Source organism: Mesoplodon mirus (assembly GCF_964341445.2).
Source record: "Mesoplodon mirus genome assembly, chromosome: 20".
NCBI lineage: Eukaryota > Metazoa > Chordata > Mammalia > Artiodactyla > Ziphiidae > Mesoplodon > Mesoplodon mirus.
The window spans coordinates 392913-401612 of NC_138996.1; positions in this window are offsets into that span (position 1 = coordinate 392913).

The window sequence follows — 8700 nt, forward strand, 5'->3', positions numbered from 1 at the left end:
TCTCGACATAGTTATTTTGAATTTGGATAGTGCTGATGGCTGCACAGCATTGTGAATGTCTTTAATGTTACTGAACTGTATACTTAAAAATGGTTGAAATACTAAATTTTGTTTTCTGTATATTTTACAATAATAAAAAAAAACATGAACAAACAGCATAAACCAGAATGAGGTAAGATGATAGAACTCAGGACAGAATTCAAAATAAAAGAAAAAAAGTTAGAAAAGCCGACTAAATTTAAAATAATACAAGAGTGGGGACATCCCTGGTTGTCCAGTGGTTAAGAATCAGCCTTCCAATGCAGGAGATGCAGGTTCGATCCATGGTTGAGGAACTGAGATCCCACATGCCGCAGGGCAACTAAGCCCGACACCACAACTACTTAGCCCACGTGCTGTGGAACCCAAATGCCAAAATTAGATTGCCCACGAGTCACAGGGAAGAGCCCACGCACTGCAACGAAGAGCCCACGTGCTGCAACTAATACCCGACACTGCCAAAAAGAAATAAATAAAATAAAATAATACAGGTGAATGAACATAATGGATAGTGCCTTAAGAGAAACAAACAAGACAAGGAAAAATGTTTTTTAAATCAAATAGAACATAAAAAGAATTTTAGAGAAATGGAAGGCATAAAGGATAGGCAAAAAGGAGTCAGGACAGCTCTGAAAAGAGTAATATAAGTACGTATAAGAATCTATTATACCATGAAAGTGACATATCAAATCCGTGGGACAGATGAGTCAATAAATTGTGATACATCCATGTTGAGGTATAAATAGTTCTCTGGAAGGATCCACAACATGGCAAAAGCAGATGCCTCTGAGGAGGGAAATGTGTGGCTGAGGAACATGGGGAAAAGGGTGACTTTTCATTGAATACCCCTGTGTACCTTTTCTAATGTTCTGTCGTGTGAATTTCATACCTCTGAAGGTCGTCTGAGTTCAAACCCCAGTTCCCCCAGTTACTAGCTCTTAATCTTGGGCAAACTCTTCACACTCTCCAGGCCTCTTTATCTGTGAAATAAGGTCAGTAACTTAACCTGGTGCTGCCTGGCACAGAATCAACTGTCAATAAATGGGGATTATTAGTGTAAAAAACCGAAATGCCGATCAATGGAATAATGGAAATTTTAAATGTGGTGTGTATGTGAAATATTATACAGTCGTAAAAATGAATGAGGTACTGACACATGCTACGACATGGACGAACCTATAAACATTATGTTAAGTGACAGAAGCCCCACACAGTGGGCACATTTGTATTATTTCATGAAATGTCCAGAAAAGGCCAAACCATAGTGACAGAAGGGAAATGAATGGTTGCAGGGACTGAAGGAGGTGGCGATGAAGAGGGCCAGCTGATGGTTACAGGGGCTTCTTTTTGGAGTGACGAATACGTGATGGGTTAGATGACGGTGATGGTTGCATAGGCTTGAGAATGTACAAAATGACACTGAATTTGCAGTCTCCGAAGGTGAATTTTATGGCATGTGAATGACATCTCAAAAAATAATTTTGAAAATGAAAATTGCCAGTTTTCCCACTTTCACTATCCACTATCCACTGCCTCCATCTCTCCCTTCTCCCCACGTCATTCCTTTTGACGCCCACCCCTGAGACTATCTGCCAACCTCACTCCCCCGAGCAGCCCCACGAGGCCTCCCAGGGAGCCCCTGAACCACTGGGCGCCTGCGTCCTGTGGCTGTTGGAGCCGTTGCCCAGTGCCCGTGTCCCACAGCTCTCACCCATGACAGTGGGCACGTCTGTATGACTCTTCTCGAGCGTTTCACTTGATGGTGATGTTTACAGAAGGTGGCACACCCCCTGGTCGATGGAGGAAGCCCCTCAAGTTAATACTTAGGCCTGTCCAGAAGTTTGATCTCGTCCACCAGTAACCTCAACATGCTGTGCTCTGAAAGCCAGGTTGGACGCCTGCAGGCACTTGCAAATACTGAGGACTTCAGAGGCATTTGGGCCTCAAATTGAGGCCTTGTACCTCCACATGCGATGTGACCTCAGCCCTTTGCTGCACCTCTCCTAAGTGAAGTGGCACAGGAATACTGGCCTTGCCTGTCGTTGCCAGGCTTAACTGAATAGTGCATTAGCTGCCCTGGTGCTTAGGTGTTGAGTATATTGTGATTTGCATTCCAGGCCCTATTCGTTTCCCTCCTGATGCAGCACTTCCCTTGGCCCTGCCCCTATCGTCAGCTGCCCCTAGGATAACTCTGAGCCCTAGCCACTTCTCTGGGAGATTTCCCTATACCCCCACTATAATCACACCTGCATAAGGCAACTCAAACCTTTCAGACATGTGTCCTGAACCTCTTGTTTTCTTAAATACCTCCGTGGTGGTTGTGAGACTTAAGGCCAACCTCCCCAAGAGACTTTTTCTATTTCTTCTAGTAAACCTAGACTCACCTTCCATCATCTTCAGCTCTACTCACATTTTGTTCTTTCAACCCTGACCTCTGACCCTGCTTTTCACTTCTGCCCTTTCACCCTCACTCCTGCTTCCTTTCTTAAATCCATGAATCTCTTTTGACCTTCCTGGCCCTGGGCCACGTTCCTTCCTCTTTCCTCAGTTTTTACCCCTTTCTTCCCCTTTCCTTCATTCTCCCATCCGACTTTCAGTCCTTCCTTTCTCATGCAGACTTTGATTCCAACCCCATCAAAAACAAAACAAAACCAAAAAAATTAAAGCACGCCAGAGTTATCAGCATCTCAAAATTCAAAAGGTTTATTACTCATCTATTAATTCTATTACATTTACTTATTCAGTTTTATTGTTTGAAAATATATCAAAATAAATAGAGGAATTTATACCTATCTTATTTATATAAGGAAGAACAGCTGGTACCCCAGGCGGCACCAACATTCCTAGCAGCTCTTACTATAAATATCCGTAGTAGTAAGCAATTTCCATTTCTTTTTGCCTCTCAGTGAAAAACTGCAGTTTCCCCAAAGAGGTGTATTTGGCAGCATTCACACGTTCTTGTTGAGCCCGCCTCTTCATGGCCTCCCGCTCTGGTCTGTGCTCTTGTTCGATGGGCTTTGACATGACTGGCTCAGAAACGTTGGGTTCCCTCCATGGTCTTCGTTGCTTGCTGAAGTCTTGGAGTAGAAATGGGGTTTGGAGGTTGGGTGGGGAGTGGCGCTTAGTCACAGCAGGGGGAACCGGCTCCCGCTGGAGAGAAGCGCCAGATGAAGTTTTGTAGGATGCAGGCCTAGGAGCAACAGACTGAGGGACACTAGGCTGGGTATGGTCGGTCCAACCCGGATGGGTTGGGTTGGTCACAGTTGGCTGAGCTGGTTTGGCAGGACCTGGCAAAGAGGCAGGAGCTGGCTGGGATGAAGTGGCTACAGCAGGTTGAGCTGAGTTAGTAGAGGCAGTCTGGGCACGGTCTGCCACAGTAGGCAGATGTGAGACCAGAGACTGTGGCCTCCGAGGAGCAGGTCGAGCTTGAGGCTTGTCCCAGGCAGAAAAAGGCAGAGGTATCAACTTGACCTTCCCACGAGGAGGCAAGTGATCCTGGGATGGAGATGGAAACTCTGTTTCAGCACTGCTGTCTGGTTTCTGGGTTTTGACTTGAGGTTTCTCAGGGCTCTTACCCTCACGTGGGGTACGCTGCCATGGCTGGCTAGGTGGGGGTGACTGGGGGTCTTTAGGGTTGCTTGAATTTCCCAAGACCCGACAGGAAGAGAGCCCAGTTTTCTTGTCATTCTTCTCCCCCAGTGCATGAAAAACCTTCCCAGACTCCAGCATGCACATGCCTAGGGAGGTTCGAGGCTTTTTAAAGCTCTCTTGGATAAGCTCAGTTTGGTGTTCCTTCCGCTTCATCTGGGGAATTGTTGGCTCCTCTTCTGCCTTGACTTTGTTCCCTGACTGCTTATTCTCTTCAGCCTTCTTTCTTCCCCTGGCCCTTGTGATCTTTTCCTGCCCATGGCGCTTAGTATTGCTGATCTTTCTGGATGCAGTTTTCTGAGGTTTGCCTTTAGAATGCTTGGCCGTGTTCACAGGAGCCCTGTCACTGACTGCAGCATTGCATGGAACCACTTCTCTCCCTAACAGGCACTCTGGATTCTTTGGCTGGATTTTGGCCTTGGGAGCACCACTGATAGGCTCAGAGGCTTTATGTTTGTTCTTCCTGGGTTGATCAGAGGGAACCTTTAGGACACTTGGCTTTTCCTGTACCTGATTCATCTTAAGATGAATGGCTCTGGTGTCTTTGGCTTTTATCACGTCGGGACGTTTGGATTGATCAAGACCTTTCAAAGAATTAAAGATATATTAGTAAAAATGCATAACAAGCAACAAAATTCAATCAATATGAATGTATAGGTAGGCAAATTATATATAGACAAGTATTTCAATTGAAACTGGTACAAAGCAGACAGCCAAATAATAAGTGTAAAAGAATTTCATTATTGTGCTCATTCATATTTTTACCCAGCAAGTCACAGGTATTAAGCCTGGTAGAAATATATATTTCAAAGAATAGAAATATGTCATAAGCAGAAAGGAAGCTTAAAAAGTATCAAGAAGGTTTTTGTATTTATCCTAGAACTTAGATTATAATCATCTTCAACATCCAAGAAGATGACATCCCAAAACCTAGAAAAACCATCATCACTTGAATCCAATTAAAAAAGATTTTCAAATGTAAGAAAATCCAAAGGACTCCACAATATTGTTTTAGATAAATGCAGATTTTTTTTCCCACGCCGCGTGGCCCTGGCAGTGAAATCGTTCAGTCCTAACCACTGGACCGGCAGGGAATTCCCTCAGTGTGGAACTAGAGATGTGGGGCTTGACTTTTTCTTTTCCTTCTTAGGTAGCTAAGATCTAAAAACGAACGGTGGCTGTTGATCAATGTGCTCTCTGTGTTAGGAGGGAAAGAACTGTAAAGACGAAAAGCAACCTTGCCGTAGAACCTACATATCACACAAAGGAAATAGTCCTTCTGATTCAACTTAGAAGATATCATTTAAAATTTGTAATTGGTAATATGTCTACATAGTTTAAAAATTAGGAAGAATAAAACATTGAAAAGCAGACCCCTACATAACCACTTTGGTTTCTTGCATATAGGAAGCATCATTACTAAAACATATTTCTAAAATGTTGATATTCAAAAGTATCAAGTGCCAACTGTATTCAGAGAGGCAATAAAAGAAAAAAAACAGTGAGTATGGCTTTTCTGATAATCTGCCTTTCCTGGTGCTACCCTGTTCTGGGCTTACTTTCCTCCTTAGTGTGTTAAAATAAGGATTTGCTACAATCCACTTTGTTTTGCGCTGCTCTGAGCAGAATTTACTCTATGCTGTTTCTGCTTTAATTTAAAATCTTTGGTTCCCATCAACATTCCATTGCAAACTACGTTTTACTTGAGAGCTCCTCTATGCTTTCCCTCTTCATTCTTATATTTTTTCCTATCACTTGGTTCCTATCAGTCTGGGCTGATGAAAACAATCCTAAACTTCCTTACGTTTGACTCTGGGCCTCCCTACAGCCCAGTACTCTCCATCCTCTCTCGCTATTTTCTCCTTTCAACTAGTCGAAATATTAGTGGAGGGAGACCATTAGAGATGGAACATCTTGCTATATATTGCTAGTTTTCTATGTCACCTGGCGTTTCTATGTTTCTGTTGAAACACTCTTGAGAAGTCTCTGATACCATTTTCTACATGGGTACCCTTTAAGGCTCAATATTAGAAAAGAAAGGGATCAGAGTGATCAACCAAAGTAGTATCCTAACATAACAGAGAAGGAAAAAATCAGGCATTGTGAGACAGTCAATGATTTGTCCAAAGTCACACAGAAAGTAAATGCCACAGTCAAAAGTGAAATTAGGTCTCCAGACTTGTAGTTCAATAGTTTCCCTCATTATTCCGTGCTAGTTTGAATCTACTACTAAATTTAGGGGCAAAATTAATCTGACGAAAAACTTTAAGAAGTTTCTTTTCTTACCTGACATGGTCAGAGAAGAAGAGGAAACATCACCTGCAGATAGAAGGGATGAGGAGACAACACCAGAAGATGTCTGAGTGGCTGCAGCTGAACAGTACAAATGTCACTGGATACTGGTCACTGGTCACTGGTCACTGGTCCATTGTGATGATCCGACTTTATTTATGACAACTCCACGGAAACCCCAAGACTCTACCAAGTGGTAGTAGGTTTGGTAGGAGAATGATGTGAGAAAGCAGGCAGTTGAAAGATATGAGATAGCCAGTGGGGAGGTCTGATCCCCAACAGGAAGGTAGGGATGGGTGGAGAGGGTGTAGGAGAGCTAAAACACCACCTAAATTTCTTAGCTCTGGGGAGGAAATCCTAGAAGACAGATTTACCTCCCCCTGGCTCTTACATTAGGGAAAACATTGCAATGGTTCTTACAGACGTTCATTAATATAATTAACAAACAGTTACTTATATTCTACAGAGTATTATATTTTATGTATCATATACTTAGAGCTATATATATGTTATTTAATTAATATCCTTAGGAAGGAAAGAGCCATCTAGTTTGAACTATTACAGTTGTTCTGAAATCATATCTGTCTAATTCGTGAACTTATAGCAGCTTTTAAGGAGCAAAAGTAGGGATTCAGAAGCTCTTTTTGTAACTTGGTTAAAGAGTAGCGTGAAGTTTGCTGAGTGTACCTTGTGGGGAATGTTGTGGTCCAAGGCTCTTCTCTTTTAGTTTCTTCTCCTTGACTCCTGCCTTCCTTGGGTTGGGCTAGGCTTGGCCAGGTTGGACTTCCCTTTCTCTTCTGCTTTCTTTCTTTTTTTTCCCATTTTGGGCATTGTTTCTATGACAAGCCTTGATCTTGCATTCTTACCCTCATGGATGTTACTTGCTGTCAACTTCCAGCAGCAGGAGCCTTCTTTTCAGTGCCTGATGCTTCACAGAATAGACTCTGCCCATGGGAAGCAAATAGCAGAGAGCTAGGAGACAGAGCTGGTTGCAGACCTTTCCTCTTCCAGCCTTTGGTTGCAATTCTTTTGCCCTTAATTTGCTACCTATGTTTCCTTGGGCCACACTGGTATCCTGCCATCCAGCTCTTTTATATGTGAGAGACATTCTGAATACTGTGGCTTTTTCTTTGCAGAGAAGTATATAGAGTGTGGCAGTTACTGTAATCTCCTCCCCCTTTCAAACAGCCACTCTAGACTCTTGGACCTCTAGGATTCTCTGTCTTGTATGCTTGGGGGCAAGGCCAAGCTAAATGAAGAGGAGAATAATTAGAGAAGGAAGAGGACATTGCTGGAGAACTGGGAGCAGATAAGGTGAAAGGGCCCAGGAGAAAAGAGATTCATGTAGATTTGTTGGTTTCTGTGGGAAACAGGTAGACACACTTTGGCCGCATTTTGTATGACCAGAACAGGCAGTCATAGATATAAGTAGCTCGATAGTGCAGCAACTACCATGAATTCTGAACACTAAAGAGAACAGTCTTACATGTATTTCTCATTTTGTTTTTTGTCATATTACCTTCTTAATAGAATTCACTGGTATGTTTGTAGAATACAGATTTTTTTTAATGGTTATTTAAATGGTTTAAATGGTTATTTAATTTTTTTAATTTTTAAAAATTTTTTCAAATGGTTATTTCCTTGCCATATTTTTAAGGACTCCAACATTGTAAGGCATATTGCATGTTTTTCTCGTGACGATTTTTTCTCTTGAAGCATCATGAACGAACTTGACCTGTTGTATTTTGTGGAGAAAGTGTAAAAATGGTCTGTGAAAAAGACACTGTGGTGAATCGAATTATGCACCCAAGCGTAAGGAGCAGATATCTGCCATCAGCCCAATTTGGCCTGGATTGCCTCTGTTTTAGTTCCCGTGGTTAGTGCTGTTCTCCCTAACTGCTCTTGTGACGGTGATAATGTGAGTAAGGGCTGATTGCTGTTGATTTATATGTGAGGTTAGGTGGTTTGAGGGAGGAAATCTAGGGACCTAGTCATTTTCCTTGGTGGTAAGCTTTCAGGGAGGGGTGCAAAGATTGATCTTTCTGGGGACTTTTCTAGTACCAGGAAGATATCCCGTAGAGGGGACCTCGAAAGACACACGTGTAATTTTTAGGCCTGTTTTTCCTGTTACGAGATATGAGTTGTTTCACTGATGGGGATGATGCTTATCTGAGAAGAAATTGTGAAAGGTGTTGTAGTATAGAGATGTGGCTTAAGCTTTTAAGTTTTTTTCAGGGCTTTTCCCCTAAGCTTCCTACTTCAGATGGCCTACTTACATGATACTAGTATGTGATGTGAGGCTAACAACTTACTAAATACCTGCAAGCCAGATCAGTCTCTTTTGTCTATATTTCCAAGGAAAGTAAGGGACCCATAGCTACTGCAGGTTAGGGTGGGTGGTGTGAGATTGGGGGAAGTGTGGTAAGATATTTTGGTATCAGTAAAATATTTACATATTAAAATATTCAGTTCCAACATTCAATTCTATTGAGGCAAACCCTTAGTTAGGTTTTTCCTGGTTCCTAGCCTATGTAACTTATTTTCTCTCCCTAGTTCCAGCCATTTAACTTTAGCTTGCAGGCTCAGCTTCATCCTAACCTCTAAAAGAATCTTACATGTAGGGGAAGGAAACTAAAGACCTCTCTTTCAACACTTAGGAACATCAGGCCCTACCCTGACCTGAACCTTTATTCTTAGAGTTAGGGTACTGTCTTGTCCCCT